The sequence below is a fragment of the Dendropsophus ebraccatus genome, chromosome 4 (genome assembly GCF_027789765.1).
Source record: "Dendropsophus ebraccatus isolate aDenEbr1 chromosome 4, aDenEbr1.pat, whole genome shotgun sequence".
NCBI lineage: Eukaryota > Metazoa > Chordata > Amphibia > Anura > Hylidae > Dendropsophus > Dendropsophus ebraccatus.
The window spans coordinates 58,341,412-58,361,646 of record NC_091457.1 but is presented as its reverse complement, the minus strand read 5'-3'; the positions used below and the strand labels follow the sequence as shown (position 1 = coordinate 58,361,646).

At 41.7% G+C, this 20,235-nt stretch overlaps 1 non-coding gene across 1 annotated transcript; it reads right to left on the bottom strand.

The window, feature by feature from the left end:
* Positions 1-19,307: 19,307 nt before the first annotated feature.
* Positions 19,308-19,414, bottom strand: LOC138790407 (U6 spliceosomal RNA). Its single transcript, XR_011363065.1, has one exon. It is a non-coding gene; the product is annotated as a U6 spliceosomal RNA (small nuclear RNA).
* Positions 19,415-20,235: the final 821 nt, after the last annotated feature.

Genomic DNA, 20,235 nt, shown 5'->3' with positions numbered 1-20,235 from the left:
GATTTTTTGAAGCCAATGCCAGGAACAGACTATAAACAGAGAACAGGTCATAAAAGAAAGACTGAAATTTCTCCTCTTTTCAAATTCATTCCTGTCTGGTAAATTGGTCAATTATCTGTGTGTGTAAACGCAGCCTTAAGGCCCTATTACACAAAGCATGATTGGCCGTATTAGGCCGATTATTGGCCATTACAGAGGATAATCGCTTGGTGTAATAGCTCCTGTTAAAAGGTAACGATGTCGGCTAATCCTGGTCTTTCAATGTTAAAAAAACTTGAAAGATAGCGATGATTTCCTGGCCATCGGTCTGTGTAATAGGAACGGTGGCAGCAGACCACCGTTATCTCCTATGGGCTGCCTGATCGATCTAAAGATCGTCTGGGGAGTCCCTCCCGCAGCTCCCTGTGGCCCCCTCGCTCTTACCTGCCCACTCGGCTCTAGTACATAAGACGACAGCAAGCGGAGAACGAGGAGCAAGCAAGGGCTGATCTGACAGGTTGACGCTTGCTTGCTCCTGCTGATCGGCCAGTGTAATATGGGCTTTAGACTGCTCTGGGGGTACCTTATTGTTTCCAAAACAAAAGGGTCAGGCAACAAAAATCCAGAATGCCCAACCTTCCTCTTCACTGTCATCATCTGTCAATGCAAAATCGGGAGACCCCCCTTACTCTAAAGACCAAACCTGCTGGTGTAAGGTTTAGCTGACTTCAGTATACGATATACAGGCACCTTTAGTTACAAAAGAAAAAAAGTTGATGCTAAGTTTAAATGTTGTTCATTTGGCTATGTCCTATCATGGTAGTAATCAATCATTTTTGCCTCAGTATGTTATCTTTTGGCATATTTGTGGGATCCAAAAACAGCATTCATAATTTTAAACAGAGCACTTACTTAACTCCTAAGTAGAGATTTTATGTTTTTTTCTTTGTTTCTGATTTATTTTTTTTCCGGCCTTTTGCAAAATTGTAGTTACAAATGTTCACAGTGACACTTATCTGGATGATAACCATGGAAAAAGTATATTTTTTTTAAATGGCTCCCCTGAAGACACAATGCTCTCTCTAAATGATTCTGTTTTGTAGATGACAAGTCTAATTTATTTGAGCTGTTAAATACAGGCAGGTTGTTCCCTTTAGCTTGTCTTCCCTGCACGTATTATAAACTAAATCACTGGCTCAAGCCAGACTTACTGTACTTTATATATACTATGGAAGTGTATTTCTGCCAAATAGTGGCTGTAGAACTAGATGTTCCATAGCTGTAATGTGCTGGAACTGTTTTTAAATATTTCATCAACTTTGTCCAGCCCTCTTCATTGTGAGTAATTATGTGTATCATGTCCCCTAAAAATACTGTGTAGGTTTAATATATTTATGCTTTTGGATTATTTAGTATTGAAACAACACCTGCAGACATTTTAGAAATATACATAAAGAGTTATAATATCCACAAGTTACTCCAGCTTCAAGTTATAATACAATATTTTTCCTGGTTACCCAATAACTTAAAATAACTTTAAAGGGAACCAATCAGCCCGTTTGGGCTGATATGGTTCCCTTGAGCATTGCATAAAGCACCTGGAGCGGCCCGGCATGTACCGTCCGCAGCCGCAGCAGGTGCTTTATAACGGAGAAAATGACTTTTATTCCCCAGCTCGTGACTAGATATGAGCAGGCAAGTAATGGTGGGTGGCTCCCCGCTCGTATCTAGTCACTGCGCTCTGCCTGTCAGCGCGCTCAGAGGGGATGATTGACAGGCAGAGAGGTCCGTTACTGGCCTCTCTGCCTGTCAATCATCCCGCCAAGTGCGCTGATTGGTTCCCTTTAAGGCTATGTTCTCAAATCTGTTTTTGTTTTGTTTTTTTTGGCCGTTTTTCAGCCATCTTTTTGGATCACTGCTTGATTAGCAAAATGCAGACATTTTGTTTAAAATGAAAGCTGTCCAGGAAGACTGCTTTGATAGCTTTGATGTCTTTCTTTGCAGAATTGAGTGTATAGCAAACGACTAGAAGTAACCATTTACTTACGACGTTTATTGGTAAATATGATTCTACTTGCTTACTTAAAGGACAAGTTTGGTGAAAAAGTATTGTATTGCTTCACTTCCTGGATAAAATGGTGATGTCATGCCCCGACTCCCAGAGCTGTGCAGGCTGTGGCTGCTGGAGAGGATGATGGCAGAGGGATGCTTAGTGTCCCTCCAGTGCCCTGTGTCCCTCAGTGTCCCCCTGCCATCATCCTCTCCAGCAGGCACAGCCCGCACAGCTCTGGGAGTCGGGTTGTGACATCATCATGTTATCCAGGAAGTGAAGCCTTGATGTAGTAGTAAGTGCAGGGAAAAAGCACTTTATAAGCATTTTCCATAATAAGTGTAAATTGGGGATTTGTATAACTTTTGGGGGGCAATACAATACTTAAATAAAAAATTTTGCCGGACTTCTCCTTTAACTACTAAACTGCCTGTTCAGGGAAATGTGACACGCTGCTGGGTCTGATTTGCTAGAAGTGAACAATTTCAGGAAAGTCTTTTGTATAATTTCCCTTCCTTATAAATCCATTTTAGGCTTTGTCTCAGGAAGCTCAACAAAAAATTGCCTCAAAAAGATTGTGTGAAATACCAAGAGCATATAGATACCCATAGATAGCACTACTGCAGTGATCACTGAAGGGACATCAGCACCAAACATGCCTTTACTAGGCTACTTAAGGTAAATGTTCTCTGCATTCTTATCTAAAATGACTGTGCGGGCCTTGCCATGTGGCGAACATTACCAGCCTTCATTAGATCATTTATAACATGAAAAACATCTGTGATGAAGCCTGGCAATGCTAATCACATGGTAAAGCCCACACGGTCAAGTTACAAAACATCTCAGAGCCCACAGTTAACCCCTTAACGAACACGGGCGTATATTTACACCCTGATGTCGTTAAGGGAGTTCAGAGGGGGGCCACACGGCGACCCCCTTCTGAACCGTCGTGATCCCGGGTGCAGATCGCAGCGGTTCAGAGTGGGGTCACCGCGCAGCCCCCCCTCTGAACTCCCTTAACGACCTCAGGGTGTAAATATACGCCTGTGGTCGTTTAGGGGTTAACTGTGTGGGCTCTGAGATGTTTTGTAACTTGACCGTGTGGGCTTTGCCATGTGATTAGCATTGCCAGACTTCATGACAGATGTTTTTCATGTTATAACTATACTGCATAGATCTCAATGAGAGATCAGTGTAGTTATACTAGAAGTCCCCCAGGGGGGCTTCTAGTATAAGTGTAAAAAAAGAAAGTGTTTTATTATTAATAAATAATCCCCTCCCCTAATTAAAGTTTGAATTATCCCCCTTTTCCCATTTTATAAATAAAAATAAATAAACATGTTTTGTATTGCTGCGTGCGTAGTCGCCCCAACAATTAATTTATTTCATTCCTGATCTCGCACAGTAAGAATTCCAAAGTGCAAAATTGTGCATTTTTGGTCACATCGAATCCAGAAAAACTGTATCAAAGTCACATATGCACAATCAATGTACAGATAGAAAGAACACTTCCTGGCGCAAAAAATGACACCTCACACAGCCCCATAGACCAAAGGATAAAAGCGTTATAAGCCTGGGAATGGAGCGATTTTAAGGAACATTAATTTTTTAAAAGCCATTAAATAAAATAAAAGTTATACAAGTTACATATTGTTGTAATGGTACCGACTAGAGGAACATCTATATAATAAAAATCAAAGTCTGTCCGTCTGTCTGTCTGTCTGTCCCAAATAGACTTCCAAACGCCTGAACGGTTTGACCCCAAATTTGGCACACAGATACATAGGGTGCCCGGGAAGGTTATTGCGAAGGTCCCGTCCCCGCCAGATGTACAGGAGGGGCGGGGGAGGGGAAAGAGAGGCGCCCCATAGAGATGAATGGGAAAATCTCCTCACTGCAAACACAGGTGATATAATTAGCTGCAGCAGACACGGCAGCTGGAGCCTTAGCAACCAATAGGATTACTGCTTTCATTTCCACAGGGAGCAATGGTTGCTAGGGAAGCTGCCTCACAACATCCACAGTAATAACTGGTAGACCCCCTACTCCATCTATACAGTACATGTATATACAGGACCCCCTACTCCATCTATACAGTACATGTATATACAGGACCCCCTACTCCATCTATACAGTACATGTATACAGGGCCCCCTACTCCATCTATACAGTACATGTATATACAGGACCCCCTACTCCATCTATACAGTACATGTATATACAGGACCCCCTACTCCATCTATACAGTACATGTATATACAGGACCCCCTACTCCATCTATACAGTACATGTATTTACAGGACCCCCTACTCCATCTATACAGTACATGTATGCAGGACCCCCTACTCCATCTATACAGGTATACAGGGCCCTCTACTCCATCTATACAGTACATGTATATACAGGGCACTACAGGACAGGTATACCAAACGGTGACTGGATAACACTGCCTTACCACACCTGACCAATACCGCCATAGTGTGACTGGATAACACCACTATACCAGACCTGACTAATACCACCACAATGTGACTGGAGAACACCGCCACACCAGACCTGACCAATACCGCCATACTATGACTGGATAACACTGCATTACCAGACCTGACCAATACTACCATACTGTGACTGGATAACACCGCCCCACCAGACCTGACCAATACCGCCATACTGTGACTGGATAACACCACTATACCAGACCTGACCAATACCACCACACTGTGACTGGAGAACACTGCCACACCAGACCTGACCAATACATACATTCTGTGACTGGATAACACCGCCATACCAGACATGACCAATACCGACACACTGTGACTGAATAACACTGCCATACAGGTAAATACGACCCAGCAGGTATACAGGACCCCAAAACTATACACTACAGGTGCACAAGACCTCCACAAACTATATACTACAGGTATACAGGACCCTAAACTTTACACTACAGGTATACAGGACCCCAAAACTATACACTACAGGTATACAGGACCTCCACCAACTATATACTTCAGGTATACAGGACCCTAAACTTTACACTACAGGTATACAGGACCCCAAAACTATACACTACAGGTATACAGGACCTCCACCAACTATATACTTCAGGTATGCAGGACCTCCACCAACTATATACTACAGGTATATAGGACCCCAAACTATACACTACAGGTATACAGGACCTCAAAACTATATACTACAGGTATACAGGAACTCCACCAACTATATACTACAGGTATATAGGACCCCAAACTATACACTACAGGTATACAGGACCTCCACCAACTCTATACTACAGTTATACAGGACCCTCAAACTATGCACTACAGGTATACAGGACCCCCGAACTATATACTACAGGTGTACAAGACCTCCACCAACTATACACTACAGGTATCCAGGACCCTCAAACTATAAACTACAGGTATACAAGACCTCCACCAACTATATATTACAGGTATACAGCACCAACTATATACTACAGGTATACAGGACCCCCGAACTATACAGTACAGGTATACAGGACCTCCCTCAACTGTACACTACAGGTATACAGCCCCCCCCAACTATACACTATCGGTATACAGCCCCCCCAACTATGCACTACAGATATGGGAGACCCCTAAAAACTATACATTGTGGGTATACAGAACCCCTCCAACTATGCACTACAGGTATACACTAATTCTACTGATTAACTGATGAAACAATACTTTTAGCTTGGCCTCCTGGGCATCTTAGAACAAATCTAATTAACACACTGACACTTTATACCCGGGCAGCGCCGGGTACATTTTCTAGTACTGTATATAATAAGACAGTTTTACCCCAGGATGAACAGCATAAAAACTAAAAAAAACAAAAAAAAAAAAATTTCCAATTTTACCACACTTTATTTTTTTTCTGGTTTTGCAGTGTACTTTATGCAAAAATTCAGCCTGTCATTGCAAAATACAATTAGTGGCGCAAAAAATAAGGGCTCATGTGGGTTTCTAGGTGAAAAAATGCAAGTGCTATGGCCTTTTAAGCACAAGGAGGAAAAGGCGAAAACGCAAAAATGGAAATTGGTCCGGTCTTTAAGGGGTTAAACACCGCTAGATCACTGCTGCCCATCATTAATGATGAGGGCTGATAGCAGCCGGTCTTCACCCACTATAAAGCAAGCTCAGGTTCATAGCTACGTAGCAAATATTGGTGGATGGGTTCGGTATGGGTCGTTCAGACACAGGCACCCATACTATACCCGTACGTCATGGGTTGTCTAGGGGTTAAACAATGGAAAGTGTACTTAGTACTGGAAGTGTAACACAAAAAGCTAGCAGGTTAAAATAAACTCCAAATAACGGCATGGTATTAAAACACATAGGAATTAGCCTGCGCAGAGTTTTATGGCTCATGACGAATAATCATTTCTGACTTCTTGCCTGGAAATTATGGTTCTGTTTGTCCTTAAATAAACTTATGGCTCCAAAGCACCAAACAGCTGTAATTAAAAGGTCTTCACAAAAACAATTATGTAGACATGCTGATGTTTCAAATAATTTCAGACATTAATTACATGTAATATTGGAGACCACCTCAATTTGTGCTCATTATACTTGTCAAGTGTATTAGCAACAAAATATATATATATATATATATATATATATATATATATATATATATATATATATATATAATATATACACTGCTCAAAAAATAAAAGGAACACAAGTAAACCAAACATCTGTGAAATCAAACTATCCACCTAGGAAGCAACACTGATTCACAACCAATTTCAGATGCTGTTGTGCAAGTGCAATAGACTACAGGTGTAAATTATTGGCAGTTGGCAAAACACACTCAATAAAGGAGTGGTTCTGCAGGGGGGGAGCACAGACCACTTCTCAGTACCTATGCTTTCTGGCTGATGTTTTGGTCACTTTTGAATGTTGGTGGTGCTTTCACACTCGTGGTAACATGAGACGGACTCTACAACCCACACCAGTGGTTCAGGTAGTGCAGCTCAACCAGGATGGCACATCAATGTGAAACCAAGAAACAGCAAAAATGTAGAAAAAGTAGTCGGCACTACGGGATACTACGGACGGGATTCTTATTAGGTTGTGCAGGTAATCAGGGGAAAGGAATCTGGCTACAGTTCAGATAGTGCAAACTACTCGAATAAACATAGTTCATCCATTACTTGTATTGAGAGTGCACTCACCATACAAACTTTTTTTATTGAGTCCTTTAAAAATCGCAATCCATAGCAGACAACGGCATGGCACGCCAGCACCCTCCACTGATCATTACAGCTGTTTCGTGCTAATCACAGCACTTCCTCTGACGTCACCTCTTCAGCTGTGTCTGCGGCTTAAAGGGCCAAGCCACTGACGTCAGTAGAAGGGGTGTTACAATGATAAAAAAAAAAATATTATATAGAAATACATAAAAGCATATTAATACAATCCAGGGACAGTTACAAAAATATAGAAAGATCAATTCTATCGTTTAAACCACATAAACCTTGTGCATTGGTGGAGAGAATCCATCGCGCTTCTCACTGTAGTAGCACCTTATTTTGGTCTCTACCTCTTTTTCTTTTGACACGTTCTAGACCCATAAACTTTAAAGATGAGATTTCATTATTATGAACTTCTCTCATATGTTGTATTAAGCGTGGTACCCCTTTGCCTGTGCGGAGAGATCTTACATGTTCATAGAATCTCCTGTTTAGTTTCCTCACTGTTTTGCCAATATAAAACAGCCCGCAATCGCACACTAGAGCGTATACGACCCCACTAGTGCGACAACAGATCATGTCTTATATATTGGCAGTAACACCTTCTACTGTAACAGACTTACCAGGGAGGAAGTTATCGCACCAAGAACAGGAACCACATCTGAAATTGCCTTTTGGGGTCATACCTGAGAGCCAAGTACTATTATTTTCAGACAATAGTTTACTGTGTACTAAAGCGTCCCTAATATTTTTAGCCCTTTTAAACGTGATCAAAGGTACATCTGCAAAACATTTCGAGAGTATTGGATCCCGTTTTACCATGAATCAGTTGTCTTTTATCACTTTATTTTCTCTGCTAATGGGGAAATTTGAAAGAAAACGCAAAACGTGTCTTCACACCCTGCGTTTCTTCCACTTGCGTTTTCTGTACGTTTTTATTGATCTTACGTAGTAAGGACGATCGTTGTTTATTAAATGCTTTATACCTTGCTTTTTCTAATTCTTTTTCAGGATAGCCTCTTAAGATCAAGCGTTGCATAAGTTCGTCTGACTTTTCAAGGTAAGTGTCATTGTCGCTATTGATCCTTCTTAACCTTAAGAACTGCCCATAAGGGACAGCTCTTTTTGTATGATTAGGGTGGTAGCTTTTATAGTGTAAGAAAGCGTTTGTAGCTGTCGCAAACCTTTACCTGGCAATACTGGAAAAAGTGATGGTGTTCTCCCCCAATAATCCTTTTGCGAAGTACATCGTAAGGTACCACAGATTCGTGGACGACGTCTTCGTAATTTGGAGTGGAACGGTTAATGAATTTCATGAGTTTGTCGAATATATGAATAATAATTCTATGAACATGCGATTCACCAGTAAAAGTAGCACTAGTGAAATTGAGTTCTTGGATGTCCTGGTTACTATCAAGGACGATGTGTTGCATACAGCAAGCTACCGTAAGCCGACAGCTACAAACACTTTCTTACACTATAAAAGCTACCACCCTAACCATACAAAAAGAGCTGTCCCTTATGGGCAGTTCTTAAGGTTAAGAAGGATCAATAGCGACAATGACACTTACCTTGAAAAGTCAGACGAACTTATGCAACGCTTGATCTTGAAAGGCTATCCTGAAAAAGAATTAGAAAAAGCAAGGTATGAAGCATTTAATAAACAACAATCGTCCTTACTACGTAAGATCAATAAAAACATACAGAAAACGCAAGTGGAAGAAACGCAGGGTGTGAAGACACGTTTTGCGTTTTCTTTCAAATTTTCCCCATTAGCAGAGAAAATTAAACAAGTGATAAAAGACAACTGGTTCATGGTAAAACGGGATCCAATACTCTCAAAATGTTTTGCAGATGTACCTTTGATCATGTTTAAAAGGGCTAAAAATATTAGGGACGCTTTAGTACACAGTAAACTATTGTCTGAAAATAATAGTACTTGGCTCTCAGGTATGACCCCAAAAGGCAATTTCAGATGTGGTTCCTGTTCTTGGTGCGATAACTTCCTCCCTGGTAAGTCTGTTACAGTAGAAGGTGTTACTGCCAATATGTAAGACATGATCTGTTGTCGCACTAGTGGGGTCGTATACGCTCTAGTGTGCGATTGCGGGCTGTTTTATATTGCCAAAACAGTGAGGAAACTAAACAGGAGATTCTATGAACATTTAAGATCTCTCCGCACAGGCAAAGGGGTACCACGCTTAATACAGCATATGAGAGAAGTTCATAATAATGAAATCTCATCTTTAACCCCTTAAGGTCCAAGCCAATTTTCGTTTTTGCGCTTTTGCTTTTTCCATTTTATGTTTAAAAGTCCATAGCGCTTGCATTTTTTCACCTAGAGACTTATATGAGTGCTTATTTTTTGCGAAACCAATTGTACTTTGCAATTACAGGCATAATTTTTCCATAAAATATGTTGTGAAACCGGAAAAAAATCATTTGAGCTGTCAAATTGAAAAAAAAACGAATTTGTTTTGATTTCGGGGAGTTTTGCATTTACGCCGTTCGCCCTATGGTAAAACTGACTTGTTATGCATGTTGTCGTTACGATTACTATGATATATAACATGTATAACTTATATTGTATCGGATGGCCTGTAAAAAATTCAAACCATTGTTAACAAATATATGTCACTTAAAATCGCTCCATTCCCAGGCTTATAGCGCTTTTATCCTTTGGTCTATGGGGCTGTGTGAGGTGTCAGTTTTTGCGCCATGATGCGTTCTTTCTACCGGTACCTTGATTGCGCATATACGACTTTTTGAACGCTTTTTATTACATTTTTTCTGGATTTGATGCGACCAAAAATGCGCAATTTTGCACTTTGGAATTTTTTTGCGCTTACGCCGTTTACCGTGCAAGATCAGGAATGTGATTAATTAATAGTTCGGGCGATTACGCGCGCGGCGATAACAAACATGTTTATTTATTTATTTATTAATTTATATTTATAAAATGGGAAAAGGGGGGTGATTTGGACTTTTATTAGGGGAGGGGATTTTTTATTAATAAAAACACTTTTTTACTTTTTTTTTTACATGGACTAGAAGCCCCCCTGGGGGGCTTGTATATACACAGCAATGATCTCTCATAGAGATCAATGCTGTGTATATACACAGCAAAGATCCATGAGATCGGTCATAGATTGCTATGGCCTGCTGCAGGCCATAGCAATCTACTGCCGAGCCGGGATCAGCGTCATTCCGACGCTGAGGCCCGGCACGGCCAGAAGAACGGATCTCCCCCCCGCGATCGCATCGTGGGGGGGAGATCCGACCCACTAGACACCAGGGATGTGATGTCTGAAGCCCTTCAATGCAGCTGTCAGGTTTGACAGCTGCATTGAAGTGCTTAATTAGCCGGCGCGGCAACGGGACCCTCGCCGGCTAACAGAGGCACTGCCCGGCTGCACGTGTCAGCCGGGATCAGCGCCGTTCAGAGCGGGGTCCCGGCGGGACCCCGCTCTGAACACCCCCCGCGGCGCCATGACGTATTAGATACGTCATGGGTCGCTAAGGGGTTAAAGTTTATGGGTCTAGAATGTGTCCAAAGAAAAAGAGGTAGAGACCAAAATAAGGTGCTACTACAGAGAGAAGCGCGATGGATTCTCTCCACCAATGCACAAGGTTTATGTGGTTTAAATGATAGAATTGATCTTTCTATGTTTTTGTAACTGTCCCTGGATTGTAATAATATGCTTTTATGTATTTCTATATAATAATTTTTTTATCATTGTAACACCCCTTCTACTGACGTCAGTGGCTTGGCCCTTTAAGCCGCAGACACAGCTGAAGAGGTGACGTCAGAGGAAGTGCTGTGATTAGTACGAAACAGCTGTAACGATCAGTGGAGGGTGCTGGCGTGCCATGCCGTTGTCTGCTATGGATTGCGATTTTTAAAGGACTCAATAAAGAAAGTTTTTATGGTGAGTGCACTCTCAATTTTTCTTCTATACAAGTAATGCACATCAATGTGAGCTGTAGCAAAAAGGTTTGCTGTGTCTGTCAGCGTAGCGTCCAGAGGCTGGAGGCGCTACCAGGAGGCAGGCCAGTACACCAGGAGACGTGGAGGAGGCCATGGGAGGGCAACAACCCAGCAGCAAGAACGCTACTTCCGCCTTTGTGCAAGGAGAAACAGGAGAAGCACTGCCAGAGCCCTGCAATATGACCTCCAGCAGGCCACAAATGAGCATGTTTTTGACCAGAGGTTAGAAACCGACTCCATGAAGATGGTATGTGGGCCCGACGTCCACAGATGGGGGTTGTGCTTACAGACCGACACCGTGCAGAACATTTGGCATTTACCAGACAACACCAGGATTGGCAAATTTGCCACTGGCGCCCTGTGCTCTTCACAGATAAAAGCAGGTTCACACTGATCACATGTGACAGACGTGACAGAGTCTGGAGATGCCGTAGAGAGCAATCTGCTGCCTGCAACATCCTTCAGCATGACCGGTTTTGCAGTAATGGTGTGGTCTGGCATTTCTTTGGAGTGCCCCACAGTCCATGTGCTCGCCAGAGGTAGCCTGACTGCCATTAGGTCCTGAGATGAGATCCTCAGACCCCTTGTGAGATCATATGCTGGAGCGGGGGGCCCCGGGTACTTCCTACTGCAGGACAATGCTAGACCTCATGTGGCTGGAGTGTGTCAGCAGTTCCTGCAAGATGAAGGCATTGAAGTTATGGACTGACCCGCTCTTCTCCAGACCTGAATCCAATTGGTCTGGGACATCATGTCTCGCTGCATCCACCAACCACAGACTGTCCAGGAGTTGGCGGATGCTTTAGTGCAGGTCTGGGAGGAGATACCTCAGGAAACCATCTGCAACCTCATCAGGAGCCTGCCCAGGCGTTGTAGGGAGGTAATACAGGCATGTGGAGGCCACACACAATACTGAGCCTCAATTTGACTTGTTGTAAGGACATTACATCAAAGTTGGATCAGCCTGTAGTGTGTTTTTCCACTTTAATTTTGTGTGTGACTCCAAATCCAGGCCTCTATTGGTTAATAAATTTGATTTACATCAATGATCTGTGTGTGATTTGGTTGTCAGCAACTTTGTGCAGAACAAAGTATTCAGTGAGAATATTTCATTTATTCAGATCTAGGATGTGTTATTTGAGTGTTCCTATATATATATATCTCTGAGACTGTGATCAATTAAATATGTCTCTATAATATGGGAGCCACCATGCTGAGCACTACAGAAAAAAGGGGTAGTCTTGGTCTTTCTTTAGGTTTCCATTGACAAATAATGAATCCATCATGTTTCTATGAGATATCTTATATTGTTCCCTTCCTGAATAGGATGCAGCAGAATTCATGGTCCCTGTTATTTCTGACCAGCCTGAAATCTGCTAACATTGTTTCTTTTCTTTTAAATATAAACTGCATAGGTCAGAAGGGTTCAGGTTGATCACAAGCTGACTGCTATATACCTTCCCTCGATTTTTGTAATAAGATAATCAACATAGTTAAACTTACATATGGTTTAGTATTCTGGCTGAATGTGCACATTATTTTGCTATAAAGTAACGAACCCCTTTAACTGCTATAATTAAAGGGGTTGTCCGGCGAAAAAAAATTATTCACAGAATAACACACATTACAAAGTTATACAACTTTGTAATGTATGTTATGTCTGTGAATGGCCCCCTTCCCCGTGTCCCACCACCCCCACCCGTGTACCCGGAAGTGTGGTGCGCTATACATTACCTGTCGCGTGCCGACCACGGTCTCCGATCGTCAGCAGTGACGTCTTCTTCGGGAGCTTGGCGGATCTTCCCGAGTGCCGGCCGCCCTCTGCAGCGTCATCCGAAGCTCAGCCGCGATTGGCTGAGCATAACTGTGCTCAGCCAATCGCGGCTGAGCAGCTGATGACGTGGCCGCGTCATCAGCCGCTCAGCCGCGATTGGCTGAGCACAGTTATGCTCAGCCAATCGCGGCTGAGCTTCGGATGACGCTGCAGAGGGTGGCCGGCACTCGGGAAGATCCGCCAAGCTCCCGAAGAAGACGTCACTGCTGACGATCGGAGACCGTGGACGACACGACATGCGGTGAGTATAATGCACCACACTTCCGGGTCTAGCGTGGGTGGGGGGAAACACGGGGAAGGGGGCCATTCACAGACATAACATACATTACAAAGTTGTATAACTTTGTAATGTGTGTTATTCTGTGAATAATTTTTTTTCGCCGGACAACCCCTTTAAGGTGATACTGTACCACATTAACCATAAATAAAATGTTATATGATGAAATATGTGAATGTCAATGGGGGTGCCATCCTCATCACTTTTCCAAGGCAGTGAGTCACCACTCGGACCATTGACAAAAGGTTGTGACTCAGATGGACCTTACATGGAACAATGGATAAATTCTCACTGTTAAAATTAACAGATGAAATATTGAATATTTGAGCCAATTTAGCCATCTGTTTTGAATAGATCTATAATATAAATTTAAAATAAACGGTGAAAAGAAAATTTGAATTATTAGGACAGGCTGTAACTAGAATTTTAAAGCCAGGAACAATCTTGATCAGAGCATCTAATGGAGACCTATAAATATAAAATACATATACAAGAACTGTAAAATTCCCAGGTTCTACATCTGCACATTCACAGTTATAATAATTACAATTATACTAATACACTTAAGTAAAAAGCATATTGGTATAAATGCAGAAACAATATCTAGTAATTGTTTTCATAATTAGACTTTGCATTCTAAAAACGCCTGAAATTATATGTTCTCTAAAAATCTGGCCACTGATTTGGCCGAGTTTTATTTGTATATTGAGCCCTTAGAGACACTGTACACAGCAGAGTGTACAGTGTACAGTGAGTCTTAGCTTAACATATTATTTTGCCATGAATATTAAAGGGTAACTGTCATTATAATTTTTAAACTCTAAATCAATAGTAGATGTGATATAAAGCAAGTTTGCAATTGTCGTTCTTTTTTTTTCATGCTGTAAAAGAAAGCTATACTTACTTGTATCCAGGTCTAGTCTCCTTAAGGCAGATTTTTAGTCTTGTGCTGGTTGAAAAAAAGAGACTAAATGCAGGAAGTCCCGTCCATCATCAGAGCCGTAGGCCTGAAGAAAGTCTCAGTTGAGAACTACAAAGGGAAGTAAAAATCTTCAGAAATATAATAAAGTGTATGCTCATATGCAATAAACAAATCTTAAAATATATGAATAGTAGCAGAGAGATATTAATGGGACTGCTGCAATAATTGGTGCATCTGAAAGCAATATAACTAAGTGCAATAATAAGTAGAGAAGTGCAATAGACTTTTATAGTGCAATGCAAAGTGGATCGCAATAAGAGGGACCTGATACTGTGGTGCAATATTCTGAACTTGAACAAAATGAACTTTTCAATCAAATGGTGATATAGTGTGATGGTGATGACTGCAAAAAAGTATAACATAACACTCAATACAGGACTGGCTTTTGTTCTTTTTGACTGTGACTAAAAGGTATATTTTAAATTAATTTTCAAGTGAAACGTCCGTGATATATATAAAAGGTGAAAAATCTATTTATAACATCTGTAAGCAAGCATGCAGATGACCGGGACTTCCTGTGTTTGGTCTCTTTTTTTTTTTTACAACCAGCACAAGACTAGAAAGCTGCCTTCAGGAGACTGGACCTGGATACAGGTAAGTATTGCTTTGTTTTACAGCATGATAACAAAACAAAAATAATAATGAATGTATATTACAAATTTGCTTTATTTTATATCTACTGTTGATTTAGATTTTATACTTATACTTATTTTAAACTTTGACCTTATAACAAGAGTGACACTTTAGGACTGAATGAATGAAAATGAATGAATACAACAGGAAGCTGAATTGTTTTAGCCAAAACAGGACTCTTCATCCAGCTCACATCTTGGCAAGACAAGACAGACAATATAGCCCCTGTCATTACTTATTTAATAGCTTATTGTTTGCACAATTTAACAAGAAGATCGTCTAATACCCTCAGACTGACATTTGGGTGGAAAGAGCAAACAAAAAAATAGTTCCAACAGAGCGAAACACGTTCTTCTCTAAAGAACTAGTTTAATATGGGATAGCAGGTGAAATGTAGCGAGAACGTCATGTACAGCACAAAGAACATGTCTATACCTCCTGCTAGCTGGCTGATATCTTCTCTAGCACAGAGACAAAACAAACAAAGAGGGTTTTATTCTTCTTCACAGAAAGATCTTATTTTAGAATGGGAAAGTTATGCTCCATTTTAACTCAAGCATTAAATTGGGGGCAGAGCTAATATGCTTAACTCATTAAAATTGAGAAATTCATCAGTGTATAACATGGTCCACATACTGTTATGCCCCAGTGCTTAAACAGACAAGATAATTCCCTCACCAAGCCTATGACTAATGGTATAGAAATGTTCACAGACGCTGATCTGTAGCTGATTAAAATACGCAGGGAAATTTTTTTTTTAAATCAATGATGTTATTTGTAATTATGACACAATGTCATGTGTCTGCTTTATATTTTTACTAGAGATAAGCAAACTTACAATAAGGGTACTATTAGACGGGCCAATGGGGCCCGAAAATAACAGTAAACGAGCACCGTTCTGCTAGATCGGACATTGTTACCAATGTCCTTGTAGCCCTTGCTTAAACTGTATACTTTACCTATCCACGCTAAAGGGCTCCTCTTGCGGTCTGTTTCTCCTGGGTCCCACGCGCTAACGCTTCAGAGCAGCCTGTCTCAGCTGACAGGCCGCTCAGCCAATCACTGGCCTGTCAGCTGAAGCACGCTGGACACGGGAGAAGCAGAGCACCGGAGGAGCCCTGGAGCGTGGATAGGTAAAGTATTCTGTTTGCATATCGTCAGCCACTGGCCACGCACCGCTATTACACGTAGCTATGCACGGCCGGCAGCCGACAATTATAGGTCCAAACCTATATCAACGATCAGGCGATGACAACGATCATCGGCTGATGGTTGTCTGTATTACGCTGTCGATTTTTTTTTTATAACGGTCAGCGTTTAGACGGTACGATATATCATACGGAAAATTCGTTTTGCGATCGCTTAAGCCTATCTCGCACATAGGAAAAATTGGTGAACGACTGTTTACACGGAACGATATGCGAATTTTTTGTGAACAATGAACAACGATTTTAGAACATGTTGTAAGATCAAAATAAACGATTTCTCAAAAGGCTTGATGAGCAGAGAGTCCTTTAGGTGGAAGGACACATAACTTTCTGCCCAGAAGAATATTTTAGGAGCCATTGAAGATTTTCCTGCTTGGATTTGGTGTAACATCACAACTGTGGTCATGTTCTCGAGGACAAGGATGTAGTGCACTAAATATACCTCACATTATTCTTGGTAATAAAATATTAGCACCGGGATATTTTATGATACTCTTCTCTAATCAGAATTAAAATTCCTGTGTCCAGGAACATCATTCAACACAGAGTAAAGCCAGTAACCTAGTATTTTGGCACAGGAGCTGGTTTTGTAAGTTTCTGGGGGAGATAGAAGCCATTCATTATATGCCTCCTCAGCATAAATCTGCACTATTTATAAGAAAAGAACATGACAGATTACTCATAGTGGGAAGGGCATGTGCTGGCTGATTGCTCTGGATGAGTGTGGAGTACTGGCTACACTGCTTGTAAAAATAAAATCTATTCATCCTAGCATGCAGCGTAGCTTGTTTGTACATTAAAATGCCAGTGGGTTATCTAAGAGCCAAAATTAGAGGCTTTTAAAATCATGACTCTTATTCATATGTTGTAAGTCTTAGTAAATAATAGCTTGGTAGTGAAAGGGTATAACATTTACATGTGTCATTTTTGTAGTACTTCTACAATTTACACAAAATCACAGCAAAATGCAACACGTATTATAAGGGGCCTCTTTTGTGCCATTGTTATCCAAGCTATACTCAATAAGAATGTTCTATACAATGTATGCAGTCCACAAGCAGCCATTTAAAAGTGCATACTGCTATAAAAGATATAAGCACGTTGCACATTTGAAAGATTATATCCTGGATCTAAACAAGCAACTTGCAACATTGACATCAATTCATAAAATGCAAAGGAATGGAATTAAAAAGGCACTCGATTTGGTTTAGCATGGAGGCAGAAGGCTGAATAGAGGAAAGAGTGAAAGGAAGGATAATCCATATCTGCCACCCTGTCATTTTTGCCAAGATGGCAGAGAAGAAGGATGTCCGTTTATAGGTGGCATCAGTACAACAAGACGCTGCCTCTGACTGCCAGGTGAAAGTCTGCCCCAGTAAAGAAGAATAGGAATGCAGGGGAGGCCAGGCAGGTGCTGGTAGTGGGGGACTGAGAGGCTAATCTGCCACAAAGGCTAAGAATTGCCCATAGCATGTTATCTTCCTGTTGCTCAAATTTGACATATGACAGATTGGATTGATAGATTACTAGTGATGACCCTGCAGTGAGGGGCTAGTGATCACCCTGCAGACAAGGTAGACATTGGCAACAATGAAAAAAGTTAAAGATGGATGAAAGGCCCTTAGAGTGTCTCAGTCGTTATAACTTTCAAAAGCCAAATTAACAGAAGATGTAAAATAAAGCAAGTTTGCAATTTACATTCATTTTTTTAGTTATCATGGAAAACACTGCACTTCCTGTGTTCTAACTCCTTTTTTGCCCAAAGAGTCTAAACACAGGGAGTCCCATGTCCCAGGTCATCTGCGCTCACAGAGAGGGCAGTCACGTTATTGATGAACACATTCAGCCGTGACTCTCTGTACTGGGCAGACTTCATGTGTTTAGTCTCTTATTTTCAATAAGAGATAAACTTAGATAAACTGTGCCACTGCCCCCCCAAAAAAATTGTGCCACTGCCCCCCTAGATAAGCCTTGCTGCTGCCTGCCCCTCCCCAATAAACTGTCACTGCCCCCATAGATAAATTGTGCCATTGCCCCCCTAAATCAGTGGCTCTTCAGCTGTTGCCAAAATACAACTCCCATCATGACCTGCCAGTAGCATGATGGAAGTTGTAGTTTTGCAACAACTGGAGAGTGAGCCATTTGTTGGAGAACACTGGACTAAATAAACTGTCCTCCTAAATCTTTGTTTCCCCAATCAGTGGCTTTTCAGCTGTTGCCAAACTACAACTCCCTTTATGCAAAGCCAACAGTACATGGGGGAGTTGTAGTTTTTCAGCAAGTGGAAAGTCACATGTTAGAGAACACCACACTCATAAATTGTCCCCCAAATCCCTGTTTCCCAACGAGTGACTGTTCAGTTGTTATCAAATGACAGCTCCCATCATGTCCTGCGAGCAACACATGATTGGAGTTGTAGTTTTTCTGCAACTGGAGAGTTATGCTAGAAAACTGCACTAAATATACAGTCCTACAAATCACTGTTTCCCAACAAGTGACTCTTATGCTGTTGCCAAAATACAACTCCCATCATGTTCTGGTAACAGTACAGTGGAGAGTCACATGGCCTTTAAACACTCCACAAAACACTCCCCACCCCCTCCCCTTTCCCTTTGTACGCTCACCAATCTCCTGGCCCCGAAGCTGAGCTGCTCTGGCCTCCTCTAATCAGGTTTGAGCCAGAGCAGAAAGATGCAAGGAGTGCTGATCCACTGATCTGCAGCAGGGAGGAGACGCTGGCTGGCCGGGAAGGGAGGTGAATGTTCCCTACTTCCAGCCAGTCTGAGTGAGGAAAGAAAACAGTTCTGGCGGGACTGGGCCCCTAGGGATGAGGTGGGCCCCAGCACTTGCTCAGGTAAACCGGCTGCTGACGCAGGCCCTGCATAGTGCAAAGAAGCATGGAGCACGGCTCACACCAAGGGAGGCCCCAATGCTCCTATGCACTGTGTGTACACTGGCACTGACTGGGCAACCTGCTCCGCAGTGTATCGGCAACCTGTCCATATCACCGCTGGACCAAAGGATCACATTGGCCAGACATTCCCCACTGCTGGAATAGATGCTAAATGTGTGGTCACTGGGGGTCCCAGGAGGATTTTATTTTATTTTTTGATTTATATATATATTTTTTTAATATGGAACCCTTTCAAGAATTTGCGTGTCATCTTTGCGCAGGGGCCATGCTAATCTTCCCTGTATCGTTCCAATTTTAGTATATGTGCTGCCGAAGCAAGCACGTCCCAGGAGGATTTTAGATCAGGGAGACTGAGTGGGAGCCCTGCTGCACACACTGAATCTATAGGGGGATGGAAACAGCAAGTACAGCGCACATCTGTGTCTGTCAGCCTTATAGACACTGGATAGGCAGCAAAGCTTAAACTCAATGCACCTTGATTCAAACTTCTCCTTACTGGATCTAGGGGCTAGTGACTGGTGGGGGTCCCTTATGCCTCCCATGTACTGTACCGCTTATTGACTTTGCAGTGGCTGCATACAGCACTCATAACATCTCCAATAGCAGCTTCAGACTATGGGATTTGTCCTACATGAAAGTTAGTGCCTTATGTCTCCAATGCATTCAATAGCTTTCATATACCCACAGGATGGATTCCATGGTCTGATGCTGCTGTGCTGTATGCAGCCATTGCAAAGTCAATAAGAGGCATAGTACATGGAAGGAATGATGCATCATTGGTTTCTCCGACCCTTGTGATCCCTATAGCTATGGCACTGTACACAGCATAACATAGAATAGCATACAGTTGTACAAACGTTGCATGTCCAAGGCAAAAACAAAACAGTAAATTGACTCTTTTTAAACGAATGAGTTTTTGGTCTATTCTTGTTTTTGAGAGAGTCAAGTTAATATTTTTTTGCCCACATAGCTATATGAAAGATTTTTTTATATAGGACAAGTTATATTTTAACGGCACCACACACGTACTGCTTCAATTCAATAAAAAGTTGTCTTGATGGGAGAACTTCCACCTAAATCCACTATCATCATATCATATTAGTAATGGCTTGTTCTATAATCTTCCCTCAAATTTTAGTCAAT